Here is a 17,686-nt window from a genome sequence, read left to right as displayed (position 1 = left end):
CTTAATGCCATGAAAATTCAGACTTTTTCTCTGCTACAAAGAAAGGGTCAAAAATGTTTACAGGAATTTTCCAGATTGCAGGGGTTTGGTACACTTAACCCCCATGAAGTGGAAAGAATAATTGTAATATTATTTTAATATTTTCTTTGAAAGGAAAGGTGGGCCTTAATATGCTTCCATGGAGGCCAATATATTTGCCTCACTTGGCCTCCATAACAGTGTACTTACAGTCAAAGCAAAAGTTGTGTGTGAGTATTCAAATAGAAGTCACCTGAAGGATAAGCAGGAAACAAATGCTAGAGTCCAAGATTAGGTCATAGGGTATATTCAGAAAGGCACAAAGGACTGATAGCAGAATCCAAATCAGTTCAAATCTTGCCAACTGGTAAAGCACAAGAGTTTGCTCAGTAGAGATAATAGGTAGAGTAAGGTAGGTGTGTAACCAGGGAAAGGAAACAGATATGGAAACAGTGATTGTCAAAGGAAATAGTCTAATCTGTTGAAATATTCTTTTCCTGTGTAATTTTTTTGTGCCAAGATAGTTTTTGGTTATGTCCCATCTTTTGGATTGATACCATACACCTGTAAGCTTTATGCTGCTCAGATAAATTCCTATATTTTTATGGAAGTTGAATGCAGCCTGTTTAATAAGCAAAAATACATTAATAAGATAGTCAAATAAACAGATTACATTAACAAACATAAAATAACCACAATCAATTTGTTGGGAGGTCTTTCCAGTCTGCAAACATTTCAGGGTCTAGTCTTTAGTCCTAATTTCATTCATGTAAAGTCTTTCATTATATATATACTTTGTTGTTTTTCTTGTTGTTGTTACTATAAATCACTGAATCTCAAAGTATCCTTTGGTTTAAATGTTATAGTATGACAACTCCAAATTTATGCTTCCCAGGATGCAAGTAACCATTCATAGTCTGTTATGTTATCTTTGTCAGGAAAACCTCAAATGGGTTCATAAAGAGTTGGATGCAGGGGTTACTAGGTGACGCAGTGGATAAAATAACAGCCCTGGAGTCAGGAGTACCTGGGTTCAAATCTGGTCTCAGACACTTAATAATTACCTAGTTGTGTGGCCTTGGGCAAGCCACTTAATCCCATTTGCCCTGCAAAACCTAAAAAAAAAAGAGTTGGATGCAACTGAAAAATGACTGAAAAAAAAAACATATCTGAGTTGCCTTGCAAGAAAAGTTTTACAATTTTTAGGGCCTGTTGGGAATATATGGAAAATATGTGATTTTCTTAAAAAGAAACCATGGCCTTACAATCTTGAATAAATTCCTGTTGAATTGTACCAAAATGAGCAATATTTGGGGTATGTCTTTAAACATTCTATCCAGTACAGAAGTCAGTTTTATATGAAAGATCTGGGGACAAAAAAAAAATTGTCTCTGGCAGATCATGGTATGGTATAGCTTAATTTGGCACCACATTTGGTGCACCAAACTGTTTTATACATTAGGTTCTGACCATATGCTGTCCCCAGTGAACTTATTTACTTGGTTTGCATTTTGAATCACCTTGTCATTTATACCTACTTGACATCTCTAACTGGATGGTCCATGGTTACTTTGAACTCAGTATTTTGGAGATGGAATTCATTTTTTGAGGTCGAATTTTACTGAAAATTGGAACTCAGATCATTTGGGACAATAGCTTGTTGACTGAAAGCTACTTTGGAAAAGTTAAGGACAAAAAGAAATACTAACAATAGGCTGAATTATATTCTTTAGTGATTTTTCCTGAAATTATAGAGAAGAGTGACCAAGGCTGAAATTTGGGCTTAGCCATTTCTCTCCAAAAAGTAATTTTCACACAATAGGTTTTCACAGAGACAAATAGGTTGCTTAATGGTTAGTGTTCTGACTTTGAATTCAAAAAAATTGTCACTTAATTTATTATTTATTAAACACTTTTTATGTGCCAAGCACATAAAATTACATTACTAAGTACTGGAAATACAAAGAAAAGAAAAGAAAATCTGTCCTCAAGGAAACACTATATATGTGTATAAAGATAGATAGATAGATAGATAGATAGATAGATAGATAGATAGATAGATAGATAAAGATATGGGTATATGCATATATTATATATATGTATCTACACACATATATAATCCTTCCTTGGGGACAGTGATTTTATATATAAATAATCTTATTTACATAACATAATCAACATAACATATTTACTATTCTTATATAATATATATACAATTAATATATAATGTTAGCATATATATATATATATATGAAGAGAGAGGAGAGAGAGAGAGAGAGAGAGAGAGAGAGAGAGAGAGAGAGAGAGAGGAAAGTAACGTGAAAGGAAAAGAAATTAGCAATTGATTGGAGAAAGAAAAGTTTTGAGCACTGTTGATGCTTGAGTTAAGTCTGAAAAGACATCAGAGGAAAAGATGAAGGTATCGGTATCAGAGAATTCCAAGCATTAGAGAAAGTCAGTGCAAAAATGTTTTGGTCAAAGAACATCAAGTAGGCTAGTGTAAGTGGATTACAGAGTTCATGGAAGGGATTAAGATGTAAGAAGGCTTGGAAAGGTAGGACTGGGTCAAGTTATAAAAAGTTTTAAATGCCAAAGAAGAGATAATATTTGAGCTGGAAGGTGATAGAGAACCTCTGGAGCTCACTGAAGACGAGGGGTGAGATGATCAGAACTGTGCTTTAGAAAAATCACCTTCGCAGGTAGGTGAGAAATTTATTAGAATGGGGAGAGCAGGGAGATAATTGTCTTCTAGACAGGAGTAAGGGACTGAGATAGGATTGTGGCTATATGATTGGAGAGAAGATGCACATTGTAAGATTGTAACATATCCATTGTGCAAGTGGAAATAAGATTATACGATGGATTGTATATGAGGGTCACAAATTGCCAATTGCATCTTGGTTATATTAAATTTAATAGGCTGAAGACATCTCTAACTTGTCATGTCCAAAGTTTGTCTATATCTATATCTCCAACTCTGATATAAATTTTAATCTAACTAAAATACATATATATATATATATATATATATATACATACATATTCTAAAGCATATGTTTGTATAGCTGGGATTTATCTACATAAAGATGAGAATATCAAATGATGTAATATTGAATGATAAGACGGGATCTCAAATAATTTCTTAGAAGGCATAGATGATGAATCCACAAAAGGGACTGAGAAATAGCAGCCAGAAAGATAGGAAGAGAAGCAAAAAAGATCAATGCCACCCAAAAAACTATAAAGGAAAGAGTATCTAGAGGACAATTGTGATTTTTAGTGTTAAATGTTGCAGAAAAAGCAAGGAAGTTCAGAATTGAGAAAAGTCCATTATATTTGATAAATATTCTTGGCACTTTTGGAGAAGTCAGTTTCAGTTAAATTATGATATCATTAGTCAGTTTTTTGAGGTTTTTAGAAGTGAGAGAGAGGAGAAGTTGAGGACTTAATGGTAGATGGCTTTCTCAAGGATATGAAAAGGAAGGATGAAAAAAGGAGCAAAAGAGGATAAGAGTGGGTAGGGAAGATGGAACAAATGAAGATTTTTAAGAATGGGAAAGACAGTTGTTTGTAGGCAGTGGGAGAAAAGCTAGTTGATAGGAGAGTTTGAAGGAGAGAGAGAGTGCAGATGATGGTGTGGGTAATAGCTGGGGATTGAGGGCACATGTCAAGTAAAACCTAGTCAAGTAGTACTACCTTTTCATCTGACTCTTCAGTGAATAAGGAGATAGTAGAAGAAGTCATCTGAGTGATGTGTAATAAGGAGGAAGGGATAAGGGGGAGTCCTTGGTAAATGGACTCAATTTTTGTGAAGTATGAAGTCAAGTCCTCAGTTGGAAGAATGGGGAGAGTGGATGCCATGGGGAGGGAAATGAGTTTCTGTTGATGGAATCTGTGTGACCCTGGGCAAGTCACTTGACATCTACAGTCAAATAAGTATAACAACACCATCTACTTCAAAAGTTTGTTGTAAGGATCAAATGAGATAACATGTTTAAAGCATTTTGCAAATCTTAGAATGATATATAAATGATAATAATTATAAAGCTACAAAAAAGAAGCAAAGTGTCAAGACATTTTGCAGCTTGCAAATGGACCAGAAATAGGGCATCTTCAAAAGAAAAGTCATCAAAGGAAATGCACCTATCTTTACTATCTGGAACTATTTCACACTCTTGTTACCAGCAAGGACTTGTAGAGATGGGACAAAGAGTCTCTTAAGCTTAAAATATTATGTGTTCATAAAATCACTTGCTGCCTTTTGAAGGTCACATTTACTGTTCAACTAAAAGTAAAACTTTTATATCTTATAAAAATATTATTATGAAGGAATATAGATTTCTGAAGAATATTTTTTTATCCTTCAGAAACCATAATGACATTCCTTACATTGTTTTTTTTACAATTTACAGAACTATGCAAAGAATGAACAAAATAAAACAGGTCCTAAAGAGGTTAAAGAAGATGAAATATATTTAATAATATCTGTTATGTTTCCCTAATCCATTTTATGATATTTACCATGATAGTATCTGCTGACCTCTACTTGCCATTTGTACTGGAAAGACTGCAGTTTGGGCAACTAAGAAAGGATATAAGAAGCCAGAAATAAGTAAACAGTATGATCCAAAAAAATAAGCTATCAGTGAGAAGAAAGTGATAGCTATGGTAAGAGTTCAGGAAGTAGAGAACTGGGAGATAACCTGAGACATAATACCTTGGAGATAAATTACTTTGTTCCAAATCTACTGTGCAGGCCATCTTTTATGATGTTGTCATACTTGTGAAAGAAGTTTGTACTCTGTAAAAGAATAGTTACTGAAGGATTTTGAACAAAGGGATCACATGACTGAACTCATGAATTCATTACATCCAGTGAATAGCAAACAGACTTTATTTACTTAACAAATATGCATTAAGTCCTTACTATGTACAATGGAGATACTGAAATGAAAAATAAGTGCAATCCTTCTATCTTGGGAGTTTATAATTTAATAAGGAATTATCTATCTATCTATCTATCTATTTATCTATCTATCTACCTATCTATCTAACCACATTTGTATTATAGATGATAAGATGTAATAAAGGTATAATAGAAGTTCAGATATTGTGGTATAAGACATATGAGAAGTTAATGATCACTTTTATCTTGGGTGGGGGAGAGAGGGGTAATTGGTTCAGTGAGTTTATAGAGGAGAAAAGCCATGAAATAAGATGATTTTAAAAGGGCACTATGAGTGCGAAGAGGGGACAGATGAAAGAAATGCAAGTGTAAAGAGTTGCTAAACTTTTCAAACCTTTCACCCCAGTTTCTGAGTGATACTTTTATTAGGCCTATGACCCATACACCAGGGAAAGAGAAGCATACATATCTACATACATACATACATATGTACATACATATATACATACATACATACATACATACATACATGGAGAAAGAGAGAGACAGAGACAGAAAGAGCCAAAGAGAGAGAGAGTGAGCCAGAGAGAGATCCCACACACCAAAGAGAGACAGAGAGATAGTTTCTTTTTCTTTCCTGTTTCTTTGTTTCTTTTTGTTTTCTTCCTTCCTTCCTTCCTTCCTTCCTTTCTTTCTTTCTTTCTTTCTTTCATTCTTTCTTTCCATCTGTCTCTCTCTCTTTCCTCCTCCTCCTTTCTTCTTCTTCTTTTCTTCTTCTATTCTTCATTTGTAACCTTTGGGATGGAAGTTTTAGAAGTGTTAGAATTGGAATATACATCACTTAACCGATTGCCTTGGAAAAAACCAATAAATAAATAAATAAATAAGAAGTGGAAGACAGTAAGGGCATAAAAAGAAGATAGAAGGTAAAAAATTGAGTCAGTAAATAACTTGGCCTTTTTTTCTAGGAGTTTGTCCATTGGCTCTGAAAGAGAAGGAAGATATAGGACGACTGACTGAAGGACTGGCAGGGTCAAGTGGCAGATTTTTAAGACAGAGCATAATGGGGTATATTTGTAGGGAGCAGGAAGGAGGAGAGAAGATGAGTGAAGATGAGAGAAAGAATAAGTAGAGGGGCGAGTTCCCAAAGGACATGGGAGGGGAGAGAATTGAGGGCACATATATAAGATTTGACCTTGAAAGGAAAAAGGTCAATCCAAGTAAATAGTTACTTTATCTTTTTGCCAACTGTCCTATTGATGTGCCAGATTTTCAGAGACCATAACCTGGAGCATTTACTTTGAGCCCACAGAGGAATTTCTCCCATCCCAACCCAGTTTTATTGTTTGTTTTCCACTGGGCACTAGGTGTCCAAGCCCAGCTGTATTCTGACCATTCCTCCCTTCTTCATTCTCCCCCTCCATCAAATTGATCACTTCTTGAGTGTTGCTCAAAGGTTTGTTCCATTCTGAGCTTTGGACCTACTAATCAACAATTCAACAATTCAACTTGTCTATGACAAGATAGTAATTACAATCCTTGCAATAAAATGGTGAACCACTATTACCATCTTCCCTCCTAATTTTCCTAAGGGTTCTCTGTCATATTACTATGCTCTCGAATCCCAGACATTGTCCATATGACCTGCTGTTCCCCCTAAGGACTCCTGGGCTTTGTCATCCACTAAGGATCTGCCCTACAGTTGAACTTTTTTTCTGTGTTAACTCTCCAAGTAGAATATAAGCTTTTTGAGTGAAGGTATTATCTTCCATTTCTATTTGTTTCCCTGGTGCTTATCATGTAGAACACATTTAGAGCTTATCCATCCTGTAGTGGAGTGCAAACTCATATAATGAAATCTGTCTAGCTCCAGACCACATATCACATCTTATTTAGATAATCCTTATTTAGAATTTCATAGTTTGGGATTCAGGTTCAGATGTTATTTGTTATTGAAATATTCTAGAATCATAGAATTTCAAGTCTGAAAATAAGTTTGGCAATCATGTATTTCAACTTTTTCAATTGAGAAGAAGGCTAAACTAAATTTCAGTTGGGGGAAAAAAGGCAAAACTAAAGGCTAAAACTAATTAAGTAAATAGGCACAGTGGATAGAGTGCTATGTCTGGAGACAAGAATTCTTGAGTTTAAATTTAACCTCAAACATCTTCTAACTGGGCAATCTTGGACAAGTACCTTATTCTCTGCTTCAGTCTCCTCACCTGTAGAGATAATAATAGCACCTATTGTTGTGATGATCAAATGAGATAATATTTGTAAAGTGCTCATCACTTAGTAAAGTCAATTAGTAAATTGCCTAGGAGGTGCTGTGTACATTTTCAGTATCATCACACTACTATGTTATGAAGATTTTATGGTAAGGATCAGGCCTGACACCATTTGAGGGTTCTTTCCACTTCACATCAATTCTGCACTTTTACTCAACATAGGACCTAAGAATTCTAGACTTTTATTTAGATAAGACCTCAAAGGCAATTTACTTCCACCACCTTATTTTATATCTGAGGAAGGGGAGCTATATGGACATAAAGGAATTTCTTTACTTTTTTTTGGTAAGAAAAGGGTGTTAAGTGACTTGCCCAAGGTCACTCAGCTAGTAGGTATCAAGGTCAAATTTGAACTCAGGTCCTCCTAACTCCGGGGCTGTTATTCAATTCACTGTGCCATCTAGCTGTCCCCCCCAATAAAGGAATTTCATGGAGAATAAATGACAAATGATAAATGACAAAGAGCATGGAGAATGAAACAAAGGATTCTGTTCCATGAGTATTGTGGGAGATATCTAAAATTCGAATACCTTCCTCATTTCCACTAATTCTAGAATTATTGTCTAAATAGTAATCTGCCTGTAAACTTTATAAAACTTTAGATACTTGTGTAATGTCTCATCCAGTGCTCAGTTGAAAGTGAATATAGAGCAATACTTGCTGACTTGAAGTTCTAGCTTTTTGTCTGAGCTAAAGAATGATAGTTTCAACTGACCTAGAGTCTTTTAAAGTACTTTGTTATGTCTTTTTTGTTTATTATCATCAGTGAAACCACAGAATTTTGATCTGTTGGTGGGAAAAATATATGTTCAAAAATTTGGTCTTTTGGTTCCCCTAAATTTTCCCCTTTCCCCTTGCCCTTTTTTGAATAATATTACATTTACTCTACCAACAGATAGTTAAAATGATATTGCTGGGTGAGGCAGAAAATTAAATTCCTATCCTCCAAAGGATAAACACATACTTTGTTTGAAATGAAAATGTATGGTACTCTGTATAAATTACAATTCAGTAACCAGAACAGGGCAAACGAATACACCAATGAGCAGAGGGGCTCTAGGGAAAGTGATATACATTTATCTTCACTTGGAAAAAAAAAGGAAAGAAAAGGGAAGGGAAAGAAAGCTTGAAAAACTGCATATAATTTACTTGGGGCAAGGAAGTAAAAGTAGGAGGGAGCAAATATTAAGTTTGGATGAATGGAAATCTGCCAGTGATGTGAATTGTAAAAGAATACTTGATTAAGGCCCTTTCAGGCCAATACAAATTTGGTTGCTCCTAGTTCAGATGCTCAAGGTATAATGGTTCTCTCTTATTCTGCAGAAGCAGGACTCCCCTAGGGTATTCTGATGTCTCAATGATATGACACGAATTCCTTTAACAAATTTCTGACAGATTCCACCAGTCTCAAAAATCTTCCATATGACTTGATAATGAACTGTGTGACTATTGACCCAAGGACTAGCTTAGCTAAGTTATAAAGTGGTTCTTTACCGATAAAGTTGTAGGATATTGAAATTTTTGCTGTAGCACTTTCAGTGACTACCTAAGGAGATGATAGAATGGGAGAAATATACATAATAATTTTTAAAAATTTCATGGATAATATTCTTGAATAATCTATTAATTAGATGATTCTTAATTGCCAAATCTAACGGCCATTTCTCAGTTCTCATCTTTTGATCTTTCTATAGTTTTTTTTTCTTACAGTTTCAATTATTCTCTTCCTCTTGATTCTGTTTTCTACCTAGATTTTCATGACAACACTCTCTCCTGTTGGACCACTACATCACTCCTTATTCTCCACTTCTGGGTCATTCATGTCCAGCCCTAGGACTCTGCATTGGGTTTCTGTTTCTTTTTCTTTTCCTCTCTCCTTTTATCCCTCTGTTATTTCATCAACTCTCATGTATATATTACCAACCTGATGGAGATGACTCAAATTCTCTCTCTCTCTCTCTCTCTCTCTCTCTCTCTCTCTCTCTCTCTCTCTCTCTCTCTCTCTCTCTCTCTCTCTCTCTCTCCCCAAGCCTAAATCAGTATTTGCTTTCTCTTAGATATCTCCAAAGCTCCATGAGCATCTCAAATTTAACAAACCAAAACAGAACCCATCTTTCTTTCCTTTGAAACATAGTCCTCCTTCTGACAAGGATACCAACATTCTTCCAGTAACTCATGTTTACAGCATTAGTCATCTTTAATGTTTTACTGCTTGTTATTGTTCATTCATGTCTGAATCTGTGGCCTCTTTTGGAGTTTTCTTGGCAGAGATAGTGCTGTGGTTTGCCATTTCCTTCTTCAACTCATTTTACAGATGAGGAAACTTAGACAAACAGAATTAAGTGATCTACCTAGGGTCACACAGCTTGAATTTACTTTATATCTCTCTGATTATCCAGCTCTCCACTGTCTGATGGTTAGGTAATCTACATTTCACCCTTCTTCAGTGTTCTCTGGTGTCCTTAAAGGAATTTGGGGTTACTGGGTTCTAATTGCCCCACTGATTCTATTTCCCCAATTAGTCTTTTTTTTGCAAAAGAATATTTACTTCAAAATAAATATGCAAATATACTCCAAATACAAGGTACTTAATTTGTCCCTTTCCTCCCTTCTATCTCCCTGCACATCATACTCTGAGGAATGGAAGGGAACTAGGCTCACGGCTCATTTCCAGTTCTAAGTCCTAAACCTCTTTGACCTTGATTCCCAGACACCCTGGATTCCCAGAGTTTCCTTGCTATGGTTTGGTTGACTGCAGTGCCCCACCTGGAATCTCACTGTCAAGGGGTCACCCTGGCTTTCGTTTCAATCAGGTGGTCATTATTGCCTGCACCTGAGAAACTGAGCCGAAACAGAACAGAAACAGAAGCACCCCAACAACAAAGCCTAAAAGGATAGGGGTGTATGTGTGTGTTGGGAGGGTGGAATGATTTCTTTTTTCTTGGTAGAGATTGCAGTGCCTTCAACATGAGAGCACTGTCTATGTTTTTCAATCTCTGAATACAGAAATAAAAGATGGAGAGAGTTCTGATATGACTGTTTTAAAGAATAGTTTTTCTCTTCACCCCATTGCCCCTTAAAAAAAAAACCAAACAAAGAAATAAAGAATGGTTTTTCCAGCAAGGCAGTCAATGAAAAGAGACTACTCCCACCCACATGGCAGGGAATCATTAAATGTCTTCTCAAAGAAGCAGGGTCCTGGAATCCTAATTGGCAGAGTTCATTTTAGATAATTTTGGTCATTTTGGTAGTTCTGTCCTACCCTTTATGACCCCATTAAGAGTTTTCTTGGCAAAGATCCTGGAGTGGTTTGTCATTTCCTTCTATAGCTCATTTTACAGCTGAGGAAATTGAGGCAAAGAGTGTTGAGTGACAGCCAGTAAGTCCCCAGGGGAATTTGAAAGCAGCAAGTCCTCCTGACTCCAGGCTAGGAACTCTGTACTATGGGGACCATGAGTTGGACATGTGGAAAGCAAATCACTACATACATTGAAAAAATAATTTCACTTATCTTCTATTGTTTTTCCCTAGGAAAGCGTAATGGTTGTGAAGACAAAGACTATTTTGTTTCCATCTCTATATTTCCAGTGCTGTGTGTAGTATATGGCACATAATAGGCATGCTATAAATGCTTGTTGAATTGAATTATCATGAGTCATTAAATATTCACTTTTGTTCATCTTTCTAATCTTCCACAATAGGTAATAATACATTACTTCAAAATATACACTAATTTCCCTCTTATTTCCCCATGAGAGTATAAGTAGTTTTTTGTTGTTAAAGGGAAAAAAAGGTTTTGATGAGTGTTCCTATTTTTTAAATCGACTAAATCACCAAAGACAACTAGAAAGGGGAAAAAAAATCAAGATTAAATCTAAAGGTCTTTTTATTTTAAAGTGTAAATGCAGCCCCTTGTCTATAGCCATTTGCTGCATCTAGCTTTCCCCTTCATTCACCTTGATTTTTTTAATGTTAGGTTTGGCTCATGCTGTTTAGATCAGAATCTTGCAATTGATTGATACCAACTGATTTATCTTAGTTTTCAGAGAAGCTTTTGATGTAAAGGATATTCATATTAAGAAGATAAAAAATAAAGATACTTTGTCTAAGGTATTTTCCTTCTGAAAGTAGCTTTTGTCATTTCCTACAAATTATCCTACCCTCCTTTTGGCACCTCTTGTGGGTTCCTTTATTATGTACTTGCAGTTTTTAGGTTTTGCCATTAGATGGCAATCTTGATAGCTTATAGAATCAGAAATGACCTGGAGGGTTAGAAAGGATAGTGGAACTCAAATCATCTAAACCCTTCATTTTTAGAGAGGAGGAAAATAAGAACTAGTTAGAACTAGTAGCTTATGATGCAGAGGATATTCATGTCATGAAGACAAATGGAAACAAGTACCAAAGTTGTTGGAAAGAAGACACAGCTAATTAGCAGCAGAAACCAAATTAGGGTTTTTTTCAGTGTCCTTTCTACTAGACTTTTCTTTTGGAGGAAGCTTTAAAGAAATACATAAATATCATCAACTATCATAGATCCAAAAAACTTTTTATACTTCTATTTAAGTTTTTTGGCAATTATTGGTTTTATGATTAGTTTAACCCAAAAGCATTTAATGAAATAGCTTAAGAAAAATAACAAAATTTTTTACCATAAGATAGTATAATAGAAAACATGACTACATAAAACTACAAATCTATTACACACAACTTGCTATTCTCTTTAAATAAATTTATTATGTAAATTTCCTTTTTTCCCCTTTATACCCCCTGCCCCAGATGGCTACCATGAGACACAAATAAGTGTACATATGTAAAACCATTCTATCCATTCTTTTATTTCTTTGTTCTTCCTCTGGAGGCAGATAGTGTTTTTCTTCAAATGTCCTTTATTTTTACAACAATACTGGCATGATTTTGTCCTTGGTATGGGAACTCCTTTCAACCAGATTTGCAATGGTGTAAGATTTAGAAGCTAAGTCTTAGGCACATAGAAGCCCACAAGTACACCCACCTAGTAAATTTCATAGATTTGATTCAAACTCAGGTTCTCCTGACTTCAAGGCTAGTTTTCTAACAACTAAAATATGCCTTTATAATTCATATAATAGATAACTTGTCAGAAATAACCATTTGGATCAAGTTATTATAATAATCATCCAGACCTCCACTCAAACAACAGCAAGTAAGTTTGTAAAAAAGCACCACATATTTCCTAGGTTTTCTCAAAGATAAAATTTTTAACTTACAACAGACATTTCTTTCCTTGGTGATTTTTGATTTGTGCCTTCTCTCTGCCCCTACTCTGAGAGGGTTAGTGTCAAGGCTTGTTTTACAGCTAGCCTCCTAGAAACTCGGTCTCTTCTTTTACTAATTTAGCACTTAGGTTAGCTAAAATGACCTCTTTTCACTCATTCCTGATGTGAGTGCTTCTGTTTTTCAGCACCCTTTCTAAATTCACCTCTCTTCACTAAGACACACACACACACACACACATACACATTCAATTAGGCAAAGAAGTTAACAGAAAACTATTCTTCCTTTTGAAACTTTTCAGAGGTTTTGGTGCCTAAATCTACACTGACTGCTTACTGAAAAACAAAACAATCTTATTCATTTGTTTCTTTTGATCAAAACACATATAAATACATAATTTTATTTTGTGTATATACACCAAATTCTTTTCCCCCATTACCGCTCCACCCAGGATAACAAGAAGTCCTTGGTTTCTCATTCTTATCCTATTTTTCTCTCCATTTAAAAAGAAGATGTAGCTTCCAACTCTGTCACTTTCATTAATTTAACAAATTCAGTTCAGCAGACATTTATTAGGTGTCTACAATGGGCAGCATGTATACCCCTTGTCTTTACTTTGTATGTTGTTCAGTGCTGTCTTGGATTCTGGAAAAGAGTAGTATCAAGGTCAGAGTATCCTTCACACTGGTGCATGTAACTTTTTTGATTTTTCCATTTCATTTGATAGGCTAGTAGTGCTTGCTTTTTGGCTGTGGGGATTTTATATCGCTATTTGCAGTACACATTTATGGAATAGTATAAGTCTATTTTCCTTCTTTCTGTTAGAAAGTAAGAAGGTAAGTATCAAGCTACCAATCTGCTCTCCTTTAAAAAGTTAAAAAATGGTAGAATTATCATAAATTCTCTTAAATTTCTGCTTGTTTTAGCTCTAATTAATAGCTGTATTTGAATCAAGTGATATTCCAATGAAGCAAACAGATTCAAAGGTTCACTCTATCATCCCTCACTCAAACTAGCAGATCAGAGCCTCAAACCAAGAGTACTAATTACCTCAGGATTTTAGGGGTAATGCTAGCTAGGCATTTGAGAATTGTCATTCTTCTAATTCTATTGCTCTGTAGTTCCATTGGGTATGTTCCTTATACCAATCACCAGTTAACATCTCTCCAGTATCATTTCAATAGTTACCATCTCCCCAATATTTATTATTCAAGTAATATCCATTAGATTTCACAAAAGGATATTGATGAAGAAAGTGTAGCAAGAACTGGAACACTATTGTTTTGGATTCTGAGGAGAGTGGATTCCATTTAAAATATTGCCTCCTAACTATTACCCCAATCCAGTTCACTTTTGAGATGAATAATGCCTCTATACTTGCAGGATTCATGGCTGGGCTGGTTAAGCAGATGCTCTGCTGCTGCACAGTGGCTGCTTATCAGTATTGGGGAGACCCTCAACCTCTAGATCAAACAGCCTGATTTTTTTCCCACTAAGTTCTTCCTAGGACATGGTGTATCTGTTGGAAAGGTTATTCCACTGAATTTCCCCGGGCTCATTTGGCAGTTGACATTCTCTTCCATTTTCATCTATTGAGTTTTCTGGGTGATACTGTACTATCTTCAACTGAAATGCAGCAGTATTCATTTCAGTGAGATTTCTCCATTGCTCTTTTAACTTTGGATCAGTAGAAGCTTTTTTCTCTTAGAAACATTTTGAGGTTAGCCAAGATGTTTGTAATCTCCAGATAGGATATAGATGACTATCCTGTCTGATTGGTCAATCTTTCCTGGCTCAAAAATTCCTTCCTATAGTAAGATGTTTAATATTTCTTCGGAGTGGTAGCTCTCAAAAAGCAAAAGCAAAAACAAAAACAACAAAAAAAAATCCCTTGTATTTCTAAGACTCGGAGAATCCTCGAGGTCAAAGATATTTTCATTATAGGGGTAAGTTATTTTATTTTGCAATATAGTAAATATTAATAGACATAATTCAAAGATTTAGGGGGGGGGGCTTAGTAATTGCTGAGTATAAACCAATGCTGAGGGTGAAAAGTTTGAGAATCCCTTCCTTAGGGTGATCAGTTCCAATTCATTAAAATCTATCTCTCATACTTCATATGGGCACAAAGACATGAGCAGTCTGTGTCCTGAAGGAAAGTCATTATCACACTGGCTTCTCCATATACAGCTTAGCATTTCTAACCTCAAACCCTTTCTAGACTAAGGAATGTCTAAATTTTCCTCTATATGTCAATTTTTGTATCCTTTCCATTTGGTCAAGCTCTCTTACATCTTCCTTTTTAGTCTGCTCTCTCTAGGAAATGGCTTCTGGGGCCACTGTTTCTGGCTTTCTCTTACTGCTCTTCCTGAATGATCAATAATAGATTTCAACTCAAGCCTCATTTGATTATAATTTGTATTTTTGTAGGCTCAGAATAGAGATAGCAATTATTTCTGTTCTAGTCAGAAACCCTGAGGGGATTTTCCTCCCACACTGATTTCCTTAATTTTTTTTTTATTTTAGTAGGTAAAACAGGCCATTTTGGGGGAAGGTTGGGAAGGGAACTCATTTTTTCCCCCCAGTCTTAATCACTGAATGGGCATTGGACAAACTAAGACCTAGGAAAGACCTTAGGCTAGAGAGGCTAAGGACTCATATTACGTCTGGGGGCATCTCCAGTTGTTCAGATAGATCTGGAGGAAAAAGTGGGGTTGTTGACTTTACACAGTCCTGCCTCACTTAAATCCAATTCACTTGCATGTCATGGCATTACCTTCCTCATGCCATTAGTCCTCTTTGAGAACCAAAGATAAAACAACAACTTAAGTACTTAGAAGGAAATTGAAACTGGAATCCATAGTAGAGTGCTTGTAGCTATAACAGTTGACCTAATGCTCAGGATTTACTTATTTGACCCAGCCTAGCAGTATATTTTTTCAATTGAGACTCAGCAGCCTTGGTTAGGTGTCTTCTAATCCAAGTTTTTCCACTTAATCTACACAACAAGTCACTCTACTTCTTTAGTCCTCAGTTTCTTCAACTTTTAAAATGAAGGTGTTAAACTAGATTAACTCTAAAGGTCCTTCCAGCTCTAAATCTAAGCTCCTGGGGATCTTTTTGTCCTATGACTATCAAATTATGAAAGGTCGCTCAAATTCATTCACCTTAACCCTACCCTATTATCTACCTATCCTCCTCTATCCTCCTTTTCTATTATGCTTACTGGAACTCCCATTCTATAGTTAACAAACTACTCTTTCTATTTGATTGTTTCTACTTATACATTTTTTACATCCTTAGACTCATAGAAACTTGGATTTCCACAGAAGGTATTGCAACTCTTGTCATCTTTTCCCATTACTGAGCATTCTTAATAACTGGACCTAGAGAAGTAAATCTATTAATTTTCACTTCCATTTCCAGTCTCCCTACTTTTGCCTTTCATCAAAAACCTCTTCTCCTTCCAGCTTCACTCCACCTATATTTATTGACCTATTGATATCTTTGTTATGATTAAAGTATTTACTGGCCTTAGGTTACCCTTCATCCTCTTTCAAATACTTCACCTAATACTGCTTTGTGCAGAGTAGTGCCTTTGCTGTTTGGTTATTTTTCAGTCATCTCCTACTCTTTGTGACTTCATTTGGGGTTTTCTTGGCAAAGCAATTAGAACACTTTTGCCCTTCCTCCACCTCATTTTACAGAAAAGAAAACTGAGGCAAAGAGGGCTAAGAGTCTTGCTCTAGGGTCACACAGCTAGTAAGTGTCTGAGGTCAGATTTTAAGTCAGGAAAATGAATTTTCCTGATTCCAGGACTGGTACCGCCTGGTATCCATAGTACCACATAGCTTCCTTAGTAGGTCTTGAATAAATATTTATTGAATGCAGTGATATATTAAAGTTTAGTGGATGACATTTTCTGTCTTCTTCCTCACCCCCTAGGAGTGTGAATTTTTTATAGGTAGACAGTGTCTCTTCTAAACTTTGAATTTTCCCCAATGTCTAATTCAGGGCTTTCCATGAAGTGGATGATTTATAAAGATGTAATGAATGCTTAAAGAAATCTGTAAATTAAATATTTGGAAATTAGATAAGAAGTAACAGCATACAGTGTAGCAGAAAGAACAAAGGATTGGGAGTCATAGAATTTAGATTATAATCTTACTTCTAAATAGGTTCTGTGATCTTGAGGAAATACTTTCTCTTCTCTGGGCCTCACATTTTTCATTGATCAAATGAGGGGTTTGGATTAACTGATATTTAGGTTCTTTTTAGCTCAGCCATTTATGAATCTACTTTCCAGACCTCTAAACCTGGCTACAGGGATGGTTTATCTTCTATTCTGATTAAGCTGTCAGTCACTCTGTAATTCTTTCAGGTTTTCAGTACCCCCTGCCCCAACAGTTAATGATCTGTAAATAAATACTTCTTGCCGTAGGAGGTTTTCTATTTAAAGGAACCCTGGTGGGAATCCTTTTCTAAAGTTGAAGAAACCTTTTATAATGCGAATTAGTTACCTGCTAATCTATCTGAAATTTCTGAAAGTAATGAAGCATCTCCATAACAAAATGATAACCAAAGTCTTGTATCTTGAAACACTGTCTACTGGATGATTTTTTTAATAGAAAAGTCTTCAGATCATATAGTTTTTGTTTAATGAAAATATTTTATGCTGCTTATAGGAAAAAGAAAAGGCATATGACTTCATTTATTTATCAAATTCCTAAGCAGCACAGGTTAGCACATTTTCTGCCATTTACATTTTTGTGTGAGCTGCTTTCAACATGGAGAAGTTAAGTGGGGGTAACTAGGTGGCACGGTGGATAGAGCACCAGCCCTAGAGTTAGGAGGACCCAAGTTCAAATCTGAAGTCAGACACTTAATAATTGCCTAGCTGTGTGACCTTGGGCAAGTCACTTAACCCCATTAACCTAAATAAAGAAAATTTAAGGGGAAAAAAAGACAATTTAAGTGTCTTGGCAAGTGTCACATAGCCAGAATCAATCAGAGGTAGAACTCTGATCTTCCAAGTTGGATGTTTTATCTAATACATAACCCTGCTTCTAAGGCTCTTTATGATTTTTTTTTTCTTTTCAAGGACTCTTTAAGTAAAGTGTAGGAGGTATTCAGGAAGACTCTCATCTCTGGTGTGATGTTTCTCTAAGCCCTTTTCAGGGATGCTCATCTACCTTTGGTTTCCACTTGCCACCTAACT

Source organism: Macrotis lagotis, chromosome 1 (genome assembly GCF_037893015.1).
Source record: "Macrotis lagotis isolate mMagLag1 chromosome 1, bilby.v1.9.chrom.fasta, whole genome shotgun sequence".
Classification (NCBI taxonomy): domain Eukaryota; kingdom Metazoa; phylum Chordata; class Mammalia; order Peramelemorphia; family Peramelidae; genus Macrotis; species Macrotis lagotis.
The sequence above is the reverse complement of the archived record's forward strand: the minus strand, read 5'-3'. Positions refer to the sequence as shown.